The sequence below is a fragment of the Giraffa tippelskirchi genome, chromosome 3 (genome assembly GCF_054371585.1).
Source record: "Giraffa tippelskirchi isolate mGirTip1 chromosome 3, T2T-mGirTip1v1.2.pri, whole genome shotgun sequence".
Classification (NCBI taxonomy): Eukaryota; Metazoa; Chordata; class Mammalia; order Artiodactyla; family Giraffidae; genus Giraffa; species Giraffa tippelskirchi.
Genome location: NC_137277.1, coordinates 94,711,144 through 94,735,833, shown reverse-complemented (window position 1 = coordinate 94,735,833; position 24,690 = coordinate 94,711,144). Strand labels below are relative to the sequence as shown.

General features: G+C 35.4%; 1 protein-coding gene across 4 annotated transcripts in view; it reads right to left on the bottom strand.

Moving 5' to 3' along the window:
• The window catches only part of FIGN (fidgetin, microtubule severing factor), a 129,091-nt gene that overhangs the window by 11,979 nt on the left and 92,422 nt on the right, over positions 1-24,690 (bottom strand). The window contains exon 3 of one of the 4 annotated variants that reach the window (XM_081584820.1): positions 7,394-7,526. The exons of the other annotated variants lie outside the window; for them this stretch is intronic. The gene's annotated coding sequence lies outside the window, so the exon portion shown is untranslated. The remainder of the gene's footprint in view (positions 1-7,393; positions 7,527-24,690) is intronic. 4 annotated transcript variants of the gene reach the window in all.

Sequence of the window (24,690 nt, the reverse complement as noted above, 5' to 3'; positions counted from 1 at the left end):
AACTTCCTATTATAACATCAGATATTTCTACAGTATCCGCTGGTCACATAAGCAGTTAAACTTATGACTTCACTCTGAAGCTTCAAGCTTCAGTTTTTCCACTTAAGCACATTTTCTTGAAAACCAGCAAGTATAGTACTTTAAAACTTAAAAAAAGTAGTGCCTTTAGATGAAAATTTTTCCAAATTCTTTTTATTAGACGCATTCCTGCCCTCCTACTCAAAGCACAGGGAAAATATTTGATATTTTCCTTGCTGATTCAGTGTTACTAGTACAAGAGTGTAAAATGAGAAATGATTCCTTAAAAACACTGGTCTCCATGGCACAAAGATAGAAATATAGATCAATGGAACAAAATAGAAAGCCCAGAGATAAATCCACACACCTATGGACACCTTATCTTCAACAAAGGAGGCAAGAATATACAATGGAGAAAAGACAATCTCTTTAACAAGTGGTGCTGGGAAAACTGGTCAACCACTTGTAAAAGAATGAAACTAGAACACTTTCTAACACCACACACAAAAATAAACTCAAAATGGATTAAAGATCTAAATGTAAGACCAGAAACTATAAAACTCCTAGAGGAAAACATAGGCAAAACACTCTCCAACATAAATCACAGCAGGATCCTCCATGACCCACCTCCCAGAATATTGGAAATAAAAGCAAAAATAAACAAATGGGACCTAATTAAACTTAAAAGCTTCGGCACAACAAAGCAAACTATAAGCAAGGTGAAAAGGCAGCCTTCAGAATGGGAGAAAATAATAGCAAACGAAGCAACAGACAAACAGTTGATCTCAAAAATATACAAGCAACTCCTGCAGCTGAACTCCAGAAAAATAAGCGACCCAATCAAAAAATGGGCCAAAGAACTAAACAGACATTTCTCCAAAGAAGACATACACATGGCTAACAAACACATGAAAAGATGCTCAACATCACTCATTATTAGAGAAATGCAAATCAAAACCACAATGAGGTACCATTTCACACCAGTCAGAATGGCTGCTATCAAAAAGTCTACAAGCAATAAATGCTGGAGAGGGTGTGGAGAAAAGGGAACCCTCTTACAGTGTTGGTGGGAATGCAAACTAGTACAGCCACTATGGAGAACAGTGTGGAGATTCCTTAAAAAACTGGAAATAGAACTGCCATATGACCCAGCAATCCCACTGCTGGGCATACACACCAAGGAAACAGAACTGAAAGACACACTTGTACCCCAATGTTCATCGCAGCACTGTTTACAATAGCCAGGACATGGAAGCAACCTAGATGTCCATCAGCAGACGAATGGATAAGGAAGCTGTGGTACATATACACAATGGAATATTACTCAGCCATTAAAAAGAATACATTTGAATCAGTTCTATTGAAATGGATGAAACTGGAGCCCATTGTACAGAGTGAAGTAAGCCAGAAAGAAAAACACCAATACAGTATACTAATGCATATATATGGAATTTGAAAGATGGTAACGATAACCCTATATGCGAGACAGAATAAGAGACACAGAAGCATAGAACAGTCTTATGGACTCTGAGGGAGAATGTGAGGGTGGGACGTTCTGGGAGAATAGCATTGAAACATGTATATTATCATATGTGAAACAGAACACCATTCCAGGTTCGATGCATGAGACAAATGCTCAGGGCCGGGGCAATGGGATGACCCAGAGGGATGGGATGGGGAGGGAGGTAGGAGGGGGGTTCAGGATGGGGAACACATGTAAACCCATGGCTGATTCATGTCAATGTATGGCAAAAGCCACTACAATATTGTAAAGTAATTAGCCCCCAACTAAAATAAATAAATTTATTAAAACAAACAAACAAACAAAAACACTGGTCTCCAGACTGCTGCCATTTCAGTGTCCCCCCACTGCTTGCTTTGATTTGTTAGATACTTTTTCTAGTTGTTTTCCACATCAGTCTACACCATTCCTAATATGCTCCCTGAATATGCCATAGGTTCTGATTCCACAAACCAATACTTCACTTAGTAGTAATAGTCAATCATGACTTCTAGTACAACTTTTGAGACTTTAAGTTACTCCAAACTTATGCTACTCAATTCTTATAGAAATTTGTTGGGTAGATGATATCTGGATAAGCAACTGATCTTATTCTGTATGTCATCATTTTGGGCTTTAAAAGCAAGTATTCAATATTACAGGCATCATGACCTGGACTAGAATGGCATACATACCCTGTCCTTCAATTAAATTTGTGGGTAGCTTATGATCTGAATCAGTTTCCCTAAAAGGCATTAAATTTTATTCACGGCAACAAAATATTCACTCATCAAAGTGTGACAAAGTATAAAAATGTTTATTTGCCAATATTTCACAATGAGGTTGAAACTTGGTATGCATGGGTCTCATAGGTCATCATTTTTAACATTCAAGACACATATATGAGAGAATGACTGCATTTATGAGGATAAAATTTTTAACATTCAAGACACATATATGAGAGAATGACTGCATTTATGAGGATAAATGCATAAGCACTTATGCAAAGCAAGTTACATTGATGAGAGAAATATCACTTTTAGGCCACCAGTCTTGTGTTCAATATATTAGCAAGACAGACAGTCTAATACCTGAAGCAAACCATAAATAGAAGAATTGTTGGTTGTTCAGCTGCTGAGTAGTATCTGACTCTTAACGACCCCATGGACTATAATGTGCCAGGCTTCCTTATCCTTCAACAATTCTTCTATTTTAAATAAGGCCCACAAGAAAGCAAGGGCAGAAACTGAGAGATAAATTAGGAAGCTAGTACTTAGCTTCAAGTGAGGGATCCTGGAAGCATGGACGAAGGTTAGGACAATTTAAATAAATAATTATTCTTCTCCTGTGGGGGTCAAAAAATTTCCCATACTCAAAAGTATTCAAGTGAACATACAATCACACTCACATAAAATCCATATATTTTAAAATTATAGTTTAGATTTACAGGTTTTCCTCTTTGCAGGGGGTAGTTTTACCAAAGCATATGTGTACAAGTTTTTGAGTAACTATCTAAACCAAGTAAAAAGCAGTGTCCAACATTTTGTGCATATCCTACCATAATTAATTCAAAAGAATGCACAACTATGTGTATACAAGCAATTTAAAATATACAAATGATTCATACTCTGAATCTTAGTATTTAGTGTCAGGTGTTATCAACTATTGCAAGGGAAACAGTTTGAGGGTTAGTGGGTAAGAGGACTGATATTCCCATGTTGAATCAGATGTAATCTTGTTTATTCTACCTCTGTGAATGATTTTAGACAATTTTAATCACTTTAAATAGTGCTTTGTAGTTAACCTTTAAAGTTGTTACTTTATGGCCTTTCATTACTCATTCTGTCTCTTCCCTTTTTCATACACGTTTTCAATCCATTAAGGCCATCTACCCTTCCCCCACTCCAGTTCTTTTTGTCATACTCAGATCATCAGGACACACCACATATGTCCATAGGGACTGCCAGGGCTAATGAATATGTATGTTCTGTGTCACAACAGAGCGCTCCCCTTGTTCTGCAGTATCAACCCTCTTATGTGTGTAAATAACAGGTGAGCTGTAGCGTGCAGGGATAAATGGGGTTAACACAACCTGAAAGCCCCATGCTAGATTCATAGTATCCAGCCTGTATGACTGATCCAGAAAGAGAAAGCCAAATGCCGCAAGTATTGTGCATTTTCTATGTGTTCTGAATATTTATTTTAAAAAAGGACTCTGCTGAGATAACATGACCATCATCCTAAAAGTCTGAGGTAATTTCAGTTGATTCTCCAGATACTCTTGTGCCATATAAAATAAATTTGCACTTTTAATTAACACAAACCAGGCATGGTACCAATCTTGAATTATGACATGGCTGGTTAACGTCCTTGTTCACACTGCTAAAATGTTATATTAATCGTTATGTGTACGTAGTGCTATTTGTAAATAGTTATTTGCATGTGCCTATTCTATCTCAAGTATATATAAGTTCAAAGCTCAATTTAGTTATATTTAAGCTGAACTACATTCATTTTTGCCCAATATACCATACTGACAGAGGTCAGTAAACAAGTTCAGAATCTCCCAAGCCCCATGACCTTGTGTAAGATGGAATTTGCATTTAACCTCTTTTTGTGTTCCTCTGAAACCCTGCTCTAAAAAGACAGTTTACATAAAACAAAATAAATTATTAAGACTACTTATTTAATTTGGCGGTCTCTCTCACATAATTAGACAAAGGAGTAAAAATACTATTTACATATAAGTATACAACTCCAACCATTCTCCTTAAAAACTTGTCACTTAAGGTGACTCTAAAGTGTGCAAAGCCCAGGCAAAATTTGTTTAGGTTACTTATGCATTTTTCTCTTTTTGAAAATCCGTGCATTAATTTTTAATGCAATAGCAAAATAGTGCCTTGGACTTTGATAAAAATATTCTATACTCAGGGCTGGGTGACACAGTGCATTAATTCAGTGTCCTTCACTCCTGGGACCTGTGTATAATTTAGTCCAGCTTGAAGAAAATAACTTTAATCTGAAGGCAATGGAAAGCAACACATGAAATGAGTTTTGGTAGGTTTAGTGTTGTTTTGTCCATATAAGACAACATATGAATATAAACTGCTACAGAATACAACCAACATGGTCAAGGATTAAAAGCTAAGAGCTCTTAGTAACAACAGTAGTTTCCTCTCTTCTCCATTCTCCCTACCTGGCCCTATTCTATGGTTTGGTGAAATAAATCTGAGTAACATCACCATCTATAATTCCGATGCTACCATTTCCAGATAAACAGAACATTGTTAAAGTGCAGTGTGAATGACAGTCCAGTCGTTAGCACTGTTGGCGCTTCCTTTTGTAAAAACAAAGAATGCTGTGTAAGACACAGAAGAAAGGGTTATAGCATCCTTAAAGAAAGTGGCATTTCCTTTCCTAGAGGGGGTGTCCAACCAAGTAATCCTTGGGGAAAGCTAACAATAGAAGGTACTACAAACAAAGAAATTGTTTCTTCAGATTCCATTCTCCATGACAGTATTCAACTGCATAGTTTCATCTACTGTTAGTATACACAAGGTCATTGTGATAAAAAAAAAAAAAAGAAAAAGTTTAGGTTTTGACTAAATTGAATAAATGGTTGATCCACTGGCATTTGTCACATGCAATACAGATCCCTCTTTTTTGCTTATAAGTAAGTAAGTAAGAGTCGCTCAGTTGTGTCCGACTCTTGTGACCCCATGGACGTAGCCCAGCAGGCTCCTCTTGTCCATGGGATTCACTAGGCAAGAATACTGGAGTGGGTTGCCACTTCCTTCTCCATGGGATCTTCCCGACCCAGGGACTGAACCCTGGTCTCCTGTATTGCAGGCAGATTCTTTACCACTGAGCCAACAGGGAAGCCCCTTTTTGCTCATAAATTCTACTTTAATCCCAATACAACTCTATTCTGTTATGAATAAACACAGCTTACTTTAATATAGCAGTGAAATGTAAGGTTGCTCTCCACCAGTCAATAGAATTCAAAGTTGTTAATGATGTTACTTCTATATGGTGAATACTATTCTATAATTTTAAACTTCTTACTGATGATAATGAACTATTTTATTGGCCTCAGTTTTACATAAGCTCCAGTATTTGCTATTAATTTTAAGGAAAAGGAAGTTATTTTTCCGTCATATTTATAAATTAGCAGATAATTTGAAAGAAATATAATCCAAAATTTGTTAGTTTTAGTTGCTTGTGTAAATAAGTCAAATCTTCCTGCTACTTCTTCAAATAGTGTACATCCTATTTACCCAAAGTTCCTAAACAGGAAAAGTAGAACCCTGCAGGTGATACAGAGAGGTTATAGAGGAAAATCACATCTAGGCACTTGTATCTGTGTGCTCAAGTATTCTTCTATAGTTGTGGACAGGATATAGAGAAAATGGGGAAAGATGACAAAGAAGAAACAGATGAAAAAAAATGCTTTTATCCTAAAAATGATCTGTTTCATCATTTATAATCTGAGCCCAAAGCACATTCTAAGTTATTTAACTAACATGTACACATAACATTTTAATCAAATATAAGTATCACTTAAAAGTTTTCTTTAGCTATATATTTATTTTTGGTTTGAATCAAGTCATACATTTCAAAAAAGTTTCCAAGCTAATAAAAATTAAAAGTCTTATTTATGACCTCAAAATACAGTATGAACACTGCTTCCTTATGCATTTTCAAGGAGGTCTAGGTTTACATATGTAAAGTTTTTTCAAGAAGAAAACCTAATGACGATATTATATATTGACACATGTTCTCAATTTTATTCAAAAAGAAAAACACTTCATTAGAATCTTTTTAGATGAAATGTTTAAGAAATCCTTGAAATGCAAAAATTAAAATATATAATAACTGACTTAGGAAAGTACTCCAATTGTAAATTTAGAATTGTTCTTGTGTTTTCTGTACCAAAGTGTTTTTTTTTTCCCCCTTAAACAGAATAGAAAATTCACAGAATTAATGAATCATAGGTTTAAAAGTGCATTCCTCCTCACTGAACCTTTAACTGGAACTCCTTTTAAGTAAATACCTGGAGCTGGTCTCCTTTTAAGTATATCCTTTTGAAAGTATCCAAATGCCTACAAGAGTACTGTAATTTCCTTTATATATGACTTTCAGTCTTACAGCCATTACATGATCACTTAGCTAACTTGAGAAGTTTTTCAGGTTAGCATGTTTTACTGTGCCTTCCTTTTTAAAAATGCTTCTACATCCAGCCATTGTTTTCATATTTTACTTCAGAAATTATTTTATCCAGTTCAGTGTCAAGTGATATTATACTTTAAAAATAATCTATTCAGAAAATATAAAATAGTGGATTGCAAACCCAGCCATAGCTCTCAGAAGCATTAAAATGTTACTAGAGTGCCCGAATGACAGCAATGACAGCTTAATCACTTAAAAGGCTTTTTACATTAACAATTTTTTTCTTTCAATTTGACCAGTATATTCAGGCATGATTTAATAGGAGGTTAGCTGTTAAATGTGGCTAAATAACATACTTTTTAAAAATATAAAAATCAAGTTTAGTGTCTAACGAACATTCCTTTACACTTTCTGATGTATTAGTGCACATTCATAAAAGTGGGCTTCTTTTATTTTTTCCCCAATATATTAAAAAAGAAAATCAGTGAGATAATTAGCATGCACAATCCAACAGCTTTCTGTATTGTTATGATTTTAAGTAGAAGATCCATGGATAAAACATAATTGAAAGGTGAGCCTATTAATCTAGAGAATAACCTCTACAACCCAAATAGGAAAGAATCATGTTTAAGTCTCCATCTCATTTATAGTTTTATATTCCTAAGAAAAAAGAAAACAACAAAGCAGAGAGAAACTAAAGGTGACCTTATTTAGACATATTAGTTAAGGCAGCCTTTGCTGTTTTTAAGCAAACATGATCGTGACTCCACTTTGTCCATCCAGTTTCCCAGTGTGTAAATTGGATGATGACTTGGACAATTCTGTCTTCATTAGTGAACTGTGGAAAGGAAATACAGAGGTGGCTTTTTATTTTTTAAACTCTGTATTGTCTTGTAGCCAGATTCTGAAGCAGCAGGAAAAAAAAAAAAAGTTATATATACATATATAAATCTTTTGCTAGACAAGCTGTCGTAATTGAAATGAAGTCTAATCAGACTCATTACTGTTTTCAGCAATTTGCACCACCAAAGATGCTTATTAGGTAACTGTGTTTAATAAACCACTCTTTAGAAAAATACCAGTAATGAGCTCTTAACAGCCAATCTTTAGCGTGAATGTAATGTGAAAAGTGTTCCTAGCGCTGAATAGATTTTCACATTTAGTAGTGTCATAATTAAGCTCCATGAATTGTTGCTGTGATGTTAGACTTATTACAATAATCTTATTTTTTTTTTTCTGCTTGGAAATGCAATCGTCTTCTATTAGAGTTAGATTATATTCGATGTACAGCAAATTTTCGTCTAGTGCAAAGCTGGTTGGAAGGTTTTTCAACTGAGGATTTGTTAACAAATGATAAGGAACTGATAACTGATAATTGATTATAACTGATAATTGATGTTATCTATCAAGATTTTCCTCATCAGCATCCCTACACCTCAGAAAAAAGCCTTCCTGTCACTTGATTATACATGAAAAGTTACCCAAGATATAAATGTATTATGATCATTAAGAGGAAAAAATTGCATTTCTATCACTAAGTTAAAACATGAGAAAAAAATTGACATTCTGAAAGGAATATCTGAAGAAATGTTGGCCTTTCATAATTGCAGTTCCAAATAATGCTATACTGCTCTGTTAGATTGGAGAAACAAATGGCAACCCACTTCACTATTGTTGCCTGGATTGTTCTTAAAAATGTGAATAACATTTTCCTCCTTGAGTCTTCCTTTTTGCAGCACTCTTTACTAAGATCTTAACATTAAAAAACAGTACTATATATATATATACATATATATATATACACACACATACATTATTTATATGCACTAAAGGTGGTCATGAGAGTTAATTAGTCTTCTTATTGATAAGGGCCAAAAAAAAGGCCTGCTACATACCTCTAAAGAGAGGAGTTCTCCCATGCAAGATGATGCATGTGCTAAAATAAGTATATACCTATAGAATCTATATTGATTAGTCTATCAATAGAGTATATCCAGAGGTATTTCCATGTATATAAATTATATGGAAGGAATTGAAAATATTTCTTGAGACTCATGAGGAAGCTCTTGAGCTTGTTGTCATGAAAATGTCTCACATGATAAGATAAATATCTTTTGTTTGCTAAACAAACATTCTGAGACTATTCCATAAAGAGAGTCAATAAATGAAAAAGTACAAAAAACAAACAAACTGAAACCCAGGAGACCAAGAGTTCATACCCATTCATGAGAAAATGTTAAGAAGGATTCTGTTAGTGAATGATTCCTCTTCTCCCAATACCCTCTCATTTCTTCTTACCTCAAGCTTCAGGACTCTTAATTGGAGCCAATAAGCTTCCATATCTGTTTTTAGCTTTCTGAATCAATTGCTATGAGAACTGAAACTGTCAAATTAATGGCTTGTTTCATCTGATTTTGTGGAATGCACTTCTTTGCATTACAAAGCAGAGACGAAACCAACTCATTCCCTTATGAATTCTTATAGCTTTCAGATCAAAATATCTTCCGGTTTCTTTGTTTTGACTGAATTCGTATTCAGAACCACAAAAGACAAAGCCAGTGCATGAAACTACTAGAAACCTATATTTACATGCTTACATGACTTACAGATAAAAAAATGAAAAAAACAAAAAATTAAGAGAGGGTCCATTTCAGTGCCTTTGGGATGCCTTATCATAACGTTGAGTAACTTAATTTCTGAATCATAGAATTTATGAATGTTTTAGAAAAGAGAGTGGATGTTTTGTACAATTCAATTTATTACAAAAGTGAAGAGGCCCTAAGATGTCAAATAATATGATGGCAATAATATTAATGATAAATATGAGCAATTCTTTTGGTAAGCTTTCAAAATAACTTTCCATAATGATGAAGATATAGTTTTAATTATGAATTTCAATTAGGAATTGAGTACTTAGTTAATAGATATTTTACTTAGCTCTAATCCTGAGTTATAGAAGGTTGGCAGAATGTACCTTGGTTTTATTTCTAATTTGAGAAAAATAATCTAGGGAGTATGCATAGAAGATATTTTACTGCAGAGAATAAAAAACATAATCACATAAATACAAGTTATGATTATAAGGCATAATAAAATGGTAGTGGTAATCAGGAGATTTGTATTATCAAGATTTTCAGGAGAAGGTAGGTTTCAAACTTCACTTATTGGCCATGCCATTGAGACACTGGTCTGAACATGCAGAGAAGTCATATACTTAAGCTTGCAAATAATTTTTAAGGAGAACTAGGGTTCATTAGTCCTTAAACTTTTCAAGGATTCACAAGACCTAGTAACAGCGTTATCATTCTTAGAACGTTTCATTTGTCATATTCCTGAGCTAATAAAACTTAAATCAATATTCTTCCATGTAACAAACAGCCAAGCAAGCAAACAAAAATGAAACCTGAGAAAAATTCAATTTCTTTTATCTATGTCTTAAATTCTTTCATATTTACTCCAAGACCCCCACCTTGCCCCACCATCAACCTCCTTTTGGGGCAGTAAGTTATTTTCTCTCTTTTCCTTTCCTTTCCCTCTGTTTTCAAGTAGTTAGTCAATTGTGAAAAAATAATTTACAGAGAAAATGTATTTTAAATCTCAAAACTAGAACCCTGAAAACAATCTTCCTTACATCTCTGAATCTTGACAACTTTTGTTGTCACTAAAAAACAAATGGGACTAGTTGGCTAAATTGTTTAAAACATGATGATGGCACTCATGCTATAACAACATCTGAATACCTACTACAACTTGAGAGCTTCTGCCCTAAGTGCTAGCAGACAGAGGTCTCTGCCCCAGTGGAACTTACAGTCTGTATTTAGTGGTGATTTACCAAAGAAAAGATTTAGTTCTGAACCTGGCAGGGGAAGGTGGCTATATCGAGAAGTTAAGATTTGAGGCATATCTTGAAAGCTGAATAGAATTTTATCAGAATAGAGAGGGATGGGTTTTCCTGCCCAGGACAAGACTTAATCAGAGTCACAGATGAAGCTTATTGTACCTAGAATATTCAGGAAACAGGGTAGCTTGATATGGTTAGAAGATAGGAGACATGTATATGTCTGTGCATGATTAGGATGGAGGCAATGGTAAAGCTTGAATTCAGTTTGCAAAGGGACTTAAATGTTCAGACTTTATCCTACTGCCAACATAAAGTGCTGCCCTTACCTCTTCTTTAGAAATATGTCAATAATAACAATATATAGGCCAGAAGAGAGAGGGGAAAAGACTGGAAGCAGAGTCTGAACTTGAACATAAAGAAGGAAAAAAATCTGAGAAACATTTCAGATGTAGAGTTGAAAGGATGAGCTGACCAGTTAGAAGAATGAAAAACAGTAGGGATATCATCATAAAAATAGAAATTCTTGTGAGATAGTTAATAAAGGTTGTGGTGGATATTACACTTAATCCTTCAGAAGCCTAGTGAGGGATTAATTCCCTTTTATATATGATGAAACAGGTTGCCTGAATAGAAAGAACTTTCCCAAGGCCACCCCTGAGCCAGAATTGCAGTCTGGATCATGTGACAGAAAATTGTTACACTTTGGCTCTCCTTGGAGAACTCCATGGTTTTTAGTTTACATAACCAATGAGTTGGCCCCTAAAAGTTCCCATCTTTTGATAGAAGTCAAAGATCTATAAGGATATTTAGGAATCATGAGCAAATTGGAATATTTGAAGTTATGGCCATGGAAGGTATAGCAGAAATAGAATTGTATAGAATGAAATGAGAATGGAACTCTAGAGTTAAATCAGCATTTAAGGAGTAGGCAATGGGGATTGGGGGAGAGGCATTTATAGAAGAGAAAGAGAATCACAGAGAGAGAGACTATGCTATTGTAAAAGACAAGTAAGGAAAAACAGAATACTTTAATTCTAGCACAGGCATCGGAGAAGTCAAGTACAATAGGAGACAAGATAGGCAATTAGGGGGCTAGAGATGATCTGTGAGAGAGCGGTGGGGTCAGAAGCCATGGTGAGTGGGTTATGGAGGAAATGAGTGGTGAGAAAGACATGGGTGGTGAGAAAGTGACGTGGCAAGCATGTAAGAATTATCCTGTTAAACATCTTAATAACGATGAACAGCAGTTTATGGAGCAAAGAAAAATTGACACAAGAGATTTTAAAGAATATGTGGAAAACCTTAGACCAAGGGTTCAGCAAACTCTGGCCAGTAAGCCAAATGATATTACTTCATCTAGGAAGACTTCCCACACAACACTGCCTTCCCTTCCTCTCTACTATTTTCCATATCAGCCTGTACTTATACTCCATTTTCACATGCCTTTTATTTTTCTATTTCATCTGTATCACCTACTAGACTAATCTCTGACATCAGGTATCCATACCATTAGAATAGGACACGGATCTTGTCTTGTTCATAGCTTTATGTCTAATATAGATATACATCTATATATGTCAATATATCTGTATCTGTATAGAAAGATTTCATGCAGGCTCTAACACATACCACATGTCAAAATACTTGAGGTATAAAGTCATAATTTATTTTGAAAATTATAAACTGAACAAAAATGTTAAAATGTTTTTTCTTCCTACCTTGAAAATTTTATCTTTATAAACACTAAGGAAGGCTAAGTTAAAATTTAGAATTTTCTGCCCCCTGGATCATTAGATCTCTTTCAGAATGAAGGGCTAACCAATGGCTCTTTCCCTCTTGTTCCTTATCATCAAGAGGCTTAATATAGATGCTATAGATGAATGTTCCATCCATTCCCTGCCATCCCCCCTCCACCCAGCTGCCTCCTATCCTCCTCTTGGGTCTAGAAGTGCACATATCAAAGACACCTGGATAAGAGCCCCATATGGGTTCAGGAAGTAGAGTCAGGGAATTTCAGCTGCCAGGGACGTGGTCTCAAAGAAGGGCACAGGTCCCAAGTGGGCACATCCTCATGGCCCCTTGCATTTCTCATGATGGGATAAAGGAGAGTATTGGAAGAGGGCAAGACTGGACTTTCTAAAACACAGCACCCTTCTTGCCTGGGTCAACAGATGGTTGCAGTGACTTGTATTAATAACTCAGTGCTCTCACAAATTAAAAGAAACATTATTTATGTTTTATTTTGCTCTTTTCAATAGAAGATACTATATAGACAGCCAAAAAAAATACATTTTAGTACTAGTAAACTATCATTTACTAGTCATTATCACAGTAATCTTAGTCTGAAGACCAGTCTCAGAAGTTGAGAGGCCTCACTAGTCAACCCTACACAATTGCTATAAATGCCAATTGACATAATGTATAAAATAAGTTACTACTACATAGCTAATAATTGACAGAATTGGAGCCAGAACTTAAGTGTAATATTCTTATAGTAACAATTTGTTACTCCATGTCTTTTTACTAAAATCTATATTTTCCACACACTGGTTTTGATATTGCCTTCTAGGCCAACATTGAGCAAGATATTTTCCCATACATAAAAATCACCCTTCTAGTTTCACCATTCAGAGCTCTTGATCAAGTCCATCTTCAGTCTCCAAACTAGGGTTTGTCCATATCCACTGTCATGGTACTCACCTCTGAGAGGAAGTATATAATCAAGAAGTATGATTCTAGCCCTCTGTATCCTTTCTGGACCTCTCATTAACTTCTACCCATTTAAAAAAAAACAAGTAACTTTAGGTGAGAATCTACCAGTTCCTATCCATCTTATTGAATGAAGAAAACAGTACAAGTTCTCTTGGAAGAAACTTAATAATGTAGAATTTGCTATAGGCTATAATATTTGCATTTGAAAGAACATATGTTCAGAAAACAAAACAGGAATCCAACCTTTATTTTCCATACTGTACCAAAATCTTTTTTCAACTGTTCATAATATCTCTTCTTACCAAGAACTACCTTCAAAAGATCATCATTTACCATAATAAGGACCTTTAATTTTTAATGATCAACTCTGTTAAAACGGCAGTATTGTCATAGCCTAACCATGGTGGATTTGAATTTGGGCATATATTTGAATTGTCCCAGATTTGAATCCCTACATTTCTAGTTTCTAGTCTTGGGTCCTTAGGCAAACTACTTAGTCTTCCTAAGTCTCAATATTCCCACTTTTGAATTTGGTGGTAATAATAATTTCATTGAAGTTTGAGAATTAAATGAGATAATAGCAGAAATTCACAATTCATTTCCAAAACACTAATATCTATTCCTTCTTCATTCCCATGCTGTTGTTTGAGGTCAGCCTCATCCCTTTTTAGGGGTGTCTTTTAGATGTGTTCTTCTTACTTTATATGTATGTATGGGTAGCAAAGAGTTTAATATGACTGAGTAACTAAGCGTAGCACAGCACAGCATGTATGTATTTGGGGCTTACTTTTAAAAAAGCTTGTTTCCCTGATTTGGAAACAGAAGCTTATTACTTTAACACATGGCAAACACAGAAAAATAAATATGAAATGACCATTATCTATAATCATGTAGCAATGACCTCCATTTTCATCTTCCTTTGACTATATTAATATTTGCTTTGAAATCTTCTGTGTATTTCTAGATCCTGTGTTGAGAATATCTTATGTTGATACATACTACCAACTTTGAGGAAGCATCTCAGTCTCTGTCATACCTCATATCCTTGTATATGCTGCTCTCTTTGCCTGTAATGCCTTTCCCTGCTCCACAGCATCCTTTCCATCCTGGGCCAACTGCACTGTGTCTTTCTGGCTTTCTCATTAACCATGACGTCCTTGAAGTTACCTTTTTTTCTGTTTCCAGCACTTATCATGTGTGTGTGTGTGTGTGTGTATCAAAATCTTATGAACTTATAACACTGATGTTATATGTACATCTCCAACAAAATTATTTCTGATAAGTGAGTATGAATGCTATCTGCAATAGCATTCAGTGATTAGAATGATGTCTGATTACCAGTTACACGAAGTCATGAAAGAAGATATTTTGGGAACTTAACCAGAAAGTGTTTAAATCATCTACAAAAAATTTCTAGAATTTAAAGAATCATTCAGCTAATTATGGCACTTAATCTCTTATACCAAAATTGTTTATGTGTTACTTTCTTTCCCTAGGCTCAGACTGTCTTATTCATCTTATGTACCCAGCACCTTTCACTATACTTGTACAGAGTACCTACCCAATTAAAAAAAAGAAAGAAAATGTCAAATTAGTGATAAAACTTGCATTACTAGATTCTTATGAAACACAGAGAAGACACTATCTACCTAAATAGTATTTGTTACTCTTTTATAAAATCAGGATAACAGATATTTCTTATTAATACCTATGATGTGTGTGGCTAATATCAAATACAATAGATAATTATGATATTCATTAATGCAGCCTTCATGAAACCTAACAGATAAAACAAGACTCCACTGGAATATATTATGGGTGCTACTGAATATGATTCATGCAAAAATGTCACCACAAAATACTTAATCCATATGTTTAAATATTCTGTTTAAACACTCTGTATGAGTAACCAAATTTCAGAAACAAGCATTATAAATATGACTTTAAGTTTCTTCTAGTTGAATTCATATCATTTGCAATCTATTTGTAAAACTATTAACAGAGTTTATGTCATGACTAGTCTAAATGATATTTGATAACTAATGGCTAGGGGGCACAGACTGATATTTAAGATGTAACATTTCACTGTGGTAACTTTCATGGGTGATTTTTATATTGAGGATAACCAGATACGACATTTCTAAGAAACATTTAGATCACAAAAGAGAAGGAATGGCCTGTTCCATCAGGAATTGGATCAGTGGGAATTGCAATTTAGCATAGTTTAAAATAATAAATAAATGCACAGAGTGGGAGGAGGAGAGGACTTTTGTGTGCGTGTGTGGGGGGTGACTGCCGTTTTTGAGAAGAGTCATACTACAAGTGTTTTTCAGTAGATCTAAAAGGAGTAATAGGTACTTATGAAAACAGTAGCTTGCTCTCATAATGACAACATAGTCTCTTCACAGTGGTCGATATGTTAGAATCAGTTCTGGGTTGCTTTAGAGTACAGCTTGCTTTTTTACAAGCTTGGCTGTTATTGCACAGTTTCTCTTCTGCGTAAGGTCACTTACTTAGATTAAACTGTTTGCTGCAACACTGCTTTTCAAACTACATATGCCTGCTTTCCAAGGGTGATATTATAATGAAGGTGGAACAAACAAGCTACTGCATAACTTGCATCCAGTAGACACTTAAGTAGGTATAGAAGGCAATGGCACCCCACTCCAGTACTCTTGCCTGGAAAATCCCATAGACGGAGGAGCCTGGTAGGCTGCAGTCCATGGGGTCGCTAAGAGTCGGACATGACTGAGAGACTTCACTTTCACTTTTCACTTTCATGCATTGGAGAAGGAAATGGCAACCCACTCCAGTGTTCTTGCCTGGAGAATCCCAGGGACGGGGGAGCCTGGTGGGCTGCCGTCTATGGGGTCGCACAGAGTCGGACACAACTGAAGTGATTTAGCAGTAGCAGATGTTTAGGGTAAATGTAATTCCCACATTGTTCCAAATGCAATCCTAGGAAAACAGGTAAAACTTTCTTCCAGGGGAAAATAAACATTAAATAGAATCTGCCAAGTAAACCATCGAACAGATTTTTTTTTTTAATTTTAGGTGTTGTGAAAAATAAAGCAAAATAAAGAATTCTTAATTATAAAATAAAATATTAAACATCCTTTATTCATTCTAATAATAACTATTATTGAGTGACTACTTGATACCAGCCACTCTTCACTATTTGCAAAATAAAACAGAGAGAAATTAAAGTGAAAGAAGAAACATAATCAACTAGTAGCAACTGCAAACTTAAATCTGACAATTATTTGCAACATGCTTTTTGATTCTCTGGGACTTGGAAAGAGACCTTGTATTCTCAACTTTCATCTCCTAAACAGGTTATATTCTTCCTGGGGTTTTAAAATCTTACCTCAACAAATCTAATTCTTACAGTTTTTTAACTTTGTCCGATAAATTAAACCACAGTAACATTTCTTACAATAACAAAGGAAATCAAACTGGAGAAAACATCTCCAGTGCTGACTTATGGCATCTAAAGATTTAATGGCAACTCCTGTCTTCTTAGTGCCTCCCACTTAGAAGAGATAATGCATGTGAAAATAGACAAAATTGTAGGCTCAGTCATATCAAAATGTGATTTATGCCAAAATAGATCTGGGAATGTCAATAATTGCAGAACATAAGACAAGTTTTGAACTCCTTAAAAAAGAAGTGAATTCAGTAATTATTTAACTTTTTTTTTTTGTGGCCACAACAATCTTTTCTTGCAAAGCTTTAAAATTTTTATTTTTCCTTGAGCAAGCCTTGGGAATCCAATAAAATGCTATATAACTCTACAGAGTAACACATATCATAGTGTTTTCACCCTCCTGGCATATTTTTGGCATGATATGACTTTTGCCATTAAAAAAATTAAATTGAAGTGGCACTGACAGAATTTCAAGTAAACAAAGCATCAACAGAAAGCACAGTGCCTCTGTATGCTGAGAGCTCCAACAGACAGTCATCTGCAAATGGACAACTTTAATTTGATTCCTGGCACCATTGGCGTGCTGAGAATTCTCCTATCTCTTCACACCAGGGGTTTGCTCTTTTAAGCATTGCTCCCTGAAGGGAAGGAAAAACTAGAGAGAGAGGATTTCCAATGACCCTGCACAGATGAATGGATATGTCAATGGTGAATATTGGTTCAGCTTTGAACAGGGAATCCTGCAGTGGCCTCGCTTCTCCAAACCTTCTATGCTAGTGAGTGTCGCTGAAGACTTGTGTGAGCAGGAATCTTTAAAAGATCAAGACAGAGAATAAGAAAGTAAAAACACAAGCAGAAAAAAATGACAAAATGCTTTTTAAAAATTAATGGTAATTTAAATGGAAAATTCAGTTCTCCAGAGACAAGACTGTATTAACTCTTGTGTTAGTGGGGCTTTGCATTTAAAACTTGAGTTTCTGAAAGGTAAATTCCAAAATACTAATTGCTCATAGAGTCAATTAGGAATGTGGTGTCTGTTTGACAGGTCTTGAGGAACAATTATACATCGAATTGAACACTAAGCACTTAGAATCCTCTTACTCTTTCCGCTGCCAGTATTATAATTAAAGCATACACAGACACAAGCAAAAGGAAAAAAAATATCAATTCCATTTTGCGTGTAAGATGAGCATTTTAGTTACTAATCTTGCAACTGTGTAGATGTGAAAATTCTGCTTGAGTAACTGCAGAACACACATTTATTTTCACGTGCTTTATGGTTAGTTTTCATTCAGTTATCAATCAATCAATTATGCTGTGACATGCTGTAATTTCCTAATCATACTAATATTCATGCTTTTATCACTATCAAACGTAGAGCACATACATTTCAATGAGACAGAAGTCTAATTATTTAAATGTGCTAGAGCATATTACATCTCCAAGGCTGTTTCCTTTATGAGTTTTTCTCCCCTAAAAAAAAAAATCTAATTTAATGGCAAAGAGAAAAGTATATTAAACAGCATTATACCCCTCCAGTAAGCAAAACTGATTTTTTACAGATCCCAATAAGTATAGAATTTTTATGGATCCTTGTTTAAAATTAATGTTTTTTGCTTGTTACTCAAAATAGCCAAAGAGAATTTATGTCACAAAAAGAAATAATAATCATATTCAAGGTTAAAGATACAATGCATTTATTTTATTTTTCAATGCTCTTAACCTGAAAAAAAATCATAGGGACTAACTAGAAATTGCTTTATATCCTGAAAATATGATTTTGCTTCATTTCTTATAACTGGCTTAGCTTTCAAAACTTTTTTCTACACTTAAAATTTTTCATGCTTAAAAAAACCACTTTTATTTAATCATTTCAATGTTATCCTTGACAGGTACAGGGAAAATTTTTAAATTTTCAGCAAGACTACTTCCCTGATACATATGTTGCAGTCAATAATTACAGGCTCCGTTGTGTCAATTACTTTAAAGGCAATAAGTCAGTATAGGTAGTATAGGTTACACATGGCAAACATATTCATACTCCCTTAGATATTTACAAAGAAAAAGATTCAGACTCAGTTGTCACAATTAATATTTCCTGTAGTGATGTGAAGCCAATGATCCACTCAGATCATGGATATGGCTCCTCAGATACCTTTCCCTTAACGAAGTATGTTTCAGTGTATCAATATAATTTCAAGACAGTCCTGAAAGTTCCATTACTTTCTTCATCAGTGGGGAGTAAGCACAGATACATCGAAAACTAACAAGAAACAGTTATACCATGAACAGCAGCAGCAGCACAAAAAATCCAAAAGACATTAATTTTAAGTAGAAAATCAGTTACTTTTTAACCAGTAAGAGTTGTCTGGTCTAAATCTCATACCTTTACATTCATTTTTTGCATGTGTGTGTGACTGGAAAACCTCCTTTTTTTTTTTTAAACTTTTTATTTTGTATTGGGGTATAGCTGATCAACAAACAGATGTATGGCTAAACCCCTTCACTGTTCACCTGAAACTACATTTATTTTTAAAATAAGAAGCTTTTGGAGAAAATTTCCACCTGTTGTAGAATCAGCACATCATTAAAAAATAGTGAACTTTTCAATTATGTAAAAATTAATATGCTTAATCAATAGATATGGAAAATACTGAACTGAAAAATTTCACAAGACTGAACTACGGAACACTTTCATGGCTATGTCATAAGAATGCAAGAATTAGAAGATACAGTCTATTCCTGATCAATTTCATGAAAATCTCCACTAATTATTCATCACTTTCTTTCTCCAGCACACCTTCTACCACCTGCCACCTCCTGCTACTACACTTCCTATATATATGTATGCAAACACACACACACATATATATACATGTGTGTGTGTATGTGTACTTATGTTTGTGTCTACACATATATCTCTACATTTAGATGTCAATTGTTTTTATTTATAAATTTTTTTTTTTTGCTAGGAAACATAATTGTAACAACTGACTTTAAGTATGTTTTATACTTTTTAAGGTCTTTACTTAAAAAGCAATTTAATTCATTTCTCTGGAAGTGGGAGTTTCTTATGTGAAGAACATCTCCCTTCCTTCCATCCTGGACTTCCTTAATAAATCAAGACCTGCTGACTTTGAAAAAATAAAAATCCAGCTGTTTTGATTCTAATGCTAGGTCTTTGAACTATATTTAATTATACAAAAGATAAGGTTAACAAATACACTAAAGCAGAAAGGGAGTGTCATCTTATACTAAAGGCAAAGGGCCAAGAGAAAATTCCTCAACATGCACTTGAGCAAATGTTAAATATTTAGAATAAAACTGGTACCTATCAGTCCTGGTCCTGTGAACCTGAAGTCTCCTAAATAGTGATAAATACCAAGGATCCCCAAAGAGTCTCTTCCTTGTCCCTTAACAGACTGTTTGGCATCAAGTGCTCAGTGGGCCGGAAACCCACAGTCAGTCAGGGAGGGACAGCACAGACGGAACCATGTTTACTCTGTCAGAGGCAGCTGATTAGGATGACACCAACTCTTCACATTAAACCTGCTAAGCAGGGCTTTACCCAGAGGGCGTCCCGAAACTTGGAGCCCTTGCCAATGACGTTCACGGACTACAGTATATGTTAATCATGGTGGCGGCAGGCTGCTGTAGTTGCTGACACAGTGCATGTTAATTAAGAGCTCTCTGGCAGTATATTTGCCTCAAACTTCATTTTGAACAGTTAGGATTGTGCAGTTTAAAGCTATTTACAGAGAATATCTACAGTAATGTCATCATTCTGACTTTTGTATTTGACTGATTTCAGAGTCAGGGATTCCTAAAGGAGAATCTCATAAAACAATGGAAAAATCAACAGCCCCAAAGCCCCAATTTCTTATCCGTGAATCATACAGCTTGAAAGGTCTCTATAGGCCATTAGTTCAGTCCTTTCATCTTACAGCAGAGGGGGCTGAGGCTCAGAGTCCTTGCATCTCAGAAGCAGCACAGCCAGGATTAGAACCTAGACACTTCCACCACTGTAAGATTTCCGTTATACAACCCTGGCTGCCTTACACCTTCTCAGAAAATGAAAAATCCACATACTGGAACATAATCATAATTTTCAAGATAGTCCTCCCAACAAGTGAGAAATCTGATGAGGGAAAGGAAAATAGGATGGCAATGGCAGCAAATATTAAGGGTGGTATCAAAAAAAATAATAAATTGGTTTCAGTGGATACAAATATTCTTAGAACTATACGATTCTTGTTGGTAATGATTCAGGATGAGCTTATTCATTTTTTTTTACTAGATTAAAATCTAGTAAATAAGTGTGAGGGCCTTGTGTTTATAGAGTCTATGTTCTTTAGACCATTCAGGCTCCAAAGATTTCTGACAGAATTCATGTTTATACATAATGATGCATTTCAGTAATAAATAACACTTAATCTGTCAAAACTGCATTATTAATCTGTTATGGTATGACCATATACCAACGTAATCTGATAGATTGGTTCAGTTATCATTTTAGGTGAATGAAATATTCTTTCTCTGTCATTATAGACTATTCTGGCCTAGGTCACTTGGGAATGGCTGAGTCCTGATGACCAGCATGTAAACCATCCTTTGAGAGTTATTTTCTCAAAGTACATTTACTCTCCAGCCATTGTGGTATAGTTTCACACTCTGTTAGCCTAGGATGATGCTAACGACTGGCACCCTAGTGATCCAATAGAGTTAATGACTGCTTCCCAAAAGCTTCCAGAAATACTTATAAACCCTGTGGGACAGTGACAGCAATGCCAGACTTAGGAAGAAATCTGGGTAATTAGTCTCAGCTCTAATAATTAGTTGTGTTCACTTAGCACTTGATCATCTGCCTCCTCATCTACAAAGGGAGCTGGCTTAAATTACCCCTAAAGGCCTTCTTTCTCTCTCAAATGTTATGCTAAGAAACTAATTTTAGGAACTGAAAAAATGGGAAAGTAGGAGAGTGTATGTATGCCTTATCTAAGACACCTACAACCTACAGAACACCGTGGATACTCAGATGAAGGAATACCTAATAACAGTTGATAGAGTAGGTTATATATCTGTTTTGCATTGCATGCTCAGTCGTGTCCAATTCTTTGTGACCCCAAGGACTGCAATCACCAGGCTCCTCTGTCCATGGCATTTTTCAGGAAAGAATATTGGAATGGGTTGCTATTTCCTCCTCCAAGGGATCTTCCCAACCCAGGGATTGAACCCATGTCTCCTTAGTCTCCTGCATTGGCAGGCGGATTCTTCACAACTGAGCCACCTGGGAAGGCCCGGTTACAGATCTACTAGAACTCTAAGTTCTCAGAGGCAAGTACTGAGTATAATTCATCTTTAGATCACCAACAGCTAACATAGTTCTTGACCCATGGTGGGTGGGTCCTGCTTAATTGTATATCAGATAAATAAATAAATCTGAATCATGTAGGATGGAAAAGTGGGATTGTATTCCATATAGATGGAACACCACATGTGAAGGTTTGCTGGTATGAAAGGATATGGTATATGTTCAGGGAAAGAAGAGAAGTGTGCTTAGATCATGAGGAATGTGGTATAAGAATAGTAGGAAATGAGTCTGGTTTCCCATTTGGGAAGGATCCTAGCATTAGCAACCAAGAACACTCTACATCTGAGCAGAATAGGAAAAATATCTTTCATTTTGTACACTAGAATAGGAAAAACATCTTTCATTTTGTACACTAGGCAGTAGCATGCCAAGGAAAATATGCAACAAACAATATACAGATACACCCAGAGTATCAAGATATGCCAAATGAAGTGGAATTGCTGGCAGTAACACAGCAAATGGGACAGGGAGAAGAGAATTCAGTATTATATTTCCTGGGGAGGATTCTATACCTCTCCTCACACATTCTCACCCCCAAGCTATGCTGATACTAGACTTAACCACAGTGAGTAGAGGGACTTTGGGATTCTTGATATTGAGCTGTTGCACCCCTTACCTTATTTTTACTTTCTCACGTCCCAGAAACTGTGGGAGCAAGTCCTTGGTATCCAAGACATTACCTTCCTATGAAATGGCACGTGTTCTTGCTTGAGAAACAATGGCTGCCAAGGTAAAGCTGGTTATATTTACAAGAAGACTATTAACTATTTCTTAACTAGTCTCCCTTGATGAACCTATTTTAAATAATGAAGCTTGAGTAAAGGTTCTAAAAGCAAATTAACAACTGAGAATAACTCAGACTCAGAAAGAATAGCTATAACTAACTATACAAAGAAGTAAATAATCAACAAACCAATCTATTACTACAATACTGGTTACCATAAACAGTATAATAGACTTTGAAATTGAATGTAAATTGTCAGCAACACTAAATATTTATGTTAGTATAATCATTAACACAGTCATTGTTTAATCATTAGTTAATCTCAAGCCAGGCTACTGCCCTTATCTTTGGTGATCCACTATAAAAAGGTCTTGAGATACAAAACTCAATTATATAACCTTGGCTTTGAAGAGAGAAATTGTTTTAAAATCTTTATAGAATAATTTGCTCCATTTCCTATGTTCTTAAAAAAACTAAGAGATAATGTGAATGTAATCTTTTGGAGTGACTCCATAGTCACTTCTAGGGAAAAGCTGACCAATACTTCGAAGGGAAGTTTTGTAGTTACACTGTATTTTTCTTCATGCAAATATATTTCATTTAGAAATGTAATGGGACATTTCTGCATTTTATAATTAACTTTAGGTATTCTTTCAAAAAGAAAATGAAAATACTATACTACAGTGATGTTAGCAGTCTAAAAGTTAAGAATGGTTTTGCCTTCCAAAGATCCATTTGGTAGGTCAGTAATACCTTCTCATAACATTTTTAAGTGCAATGGTTATAGTTGCAGGTGAGTCAACAAAATGGTAAGAATCTTACAAAAAGGATTATGCTTGCTCACACTAAAGGCATTGTTGGGATGCTCAACATCACTCATTATCAGAGAAATGCAAATCAAAACCACAATGAGGTACCATCTCACACCAGTCAGAATGGCTGCTATCAAAATGTCTACAAACAATAAATGCTGGAGAGGGTGTGGAGAAAAAGGAACCCTCTTACAGTGTTGGTGGGAATGCAAACTAGGACAGCCACTATGGAGAACAGTGCGGAGATTCCTTAAAAAACTGGAAATAGAACTTCCATACGACCCAGCAATCCCATTGCTGGGCATACACACCGAGGAAACCAGAACTGAAAGAGACACGTATACCTCAATGTTCACCGCAGCACTGTTTACAATAGCCAGGACATGGAAGCAACCTAGATGCCCATCGGCAGATGAATGGATAAGAAAGCTGTGGTACATATACACAATGGAATATTACTCAGCTATTAAAAAGAATGCATTTGGATCAGTTCTAATGAGGTGAATGAAACTGGAGCCTATTATACAGAGCAAAGTAAATTAGAGAGAAAAACACCAATACAGTATATTAATGTATATATATGGAATTTAGAAAGATGGTAACGATGACCCTATATGCGAGACAGCAAAAGAGACACAGATGTAAAGAACAGACTGTTGGACTCTGTGGGAGAAGGCGAGGGTGGGATGATTTGAGAGAATAGCAATGAAACATGTATATTATCATATGTGAAATAGATCACCAGTCCAGGTTCGATGCATGAGACAGGGTGCTCAGGGCTGGTGCACTGGGATGACCCTGAGGGATGGGATGGGGAAGGAAGTGGGAGGGGTGTTCAGGATGGGGAATGCATGTACACCCATGGCTGATTCGGGTGAATGTATGGCAAAAACCACCACAATATTGTAAAGTAATTAGCCTCCAATTAAAATAAAAAAAATAAATAAAGGCATTGTTGGTATGGAATAGGAAGTCTGAGTTAGAACTATATATGACTAAAAGACACATGGGATGGGACCCAGGACTCAATAGAAATTTGAATCCAAGTCAGTCATTCTCCAATTTCTGTAAAGTGAGAGACAAAAGTTCCTCATACATGTGAGGTGATGATATAG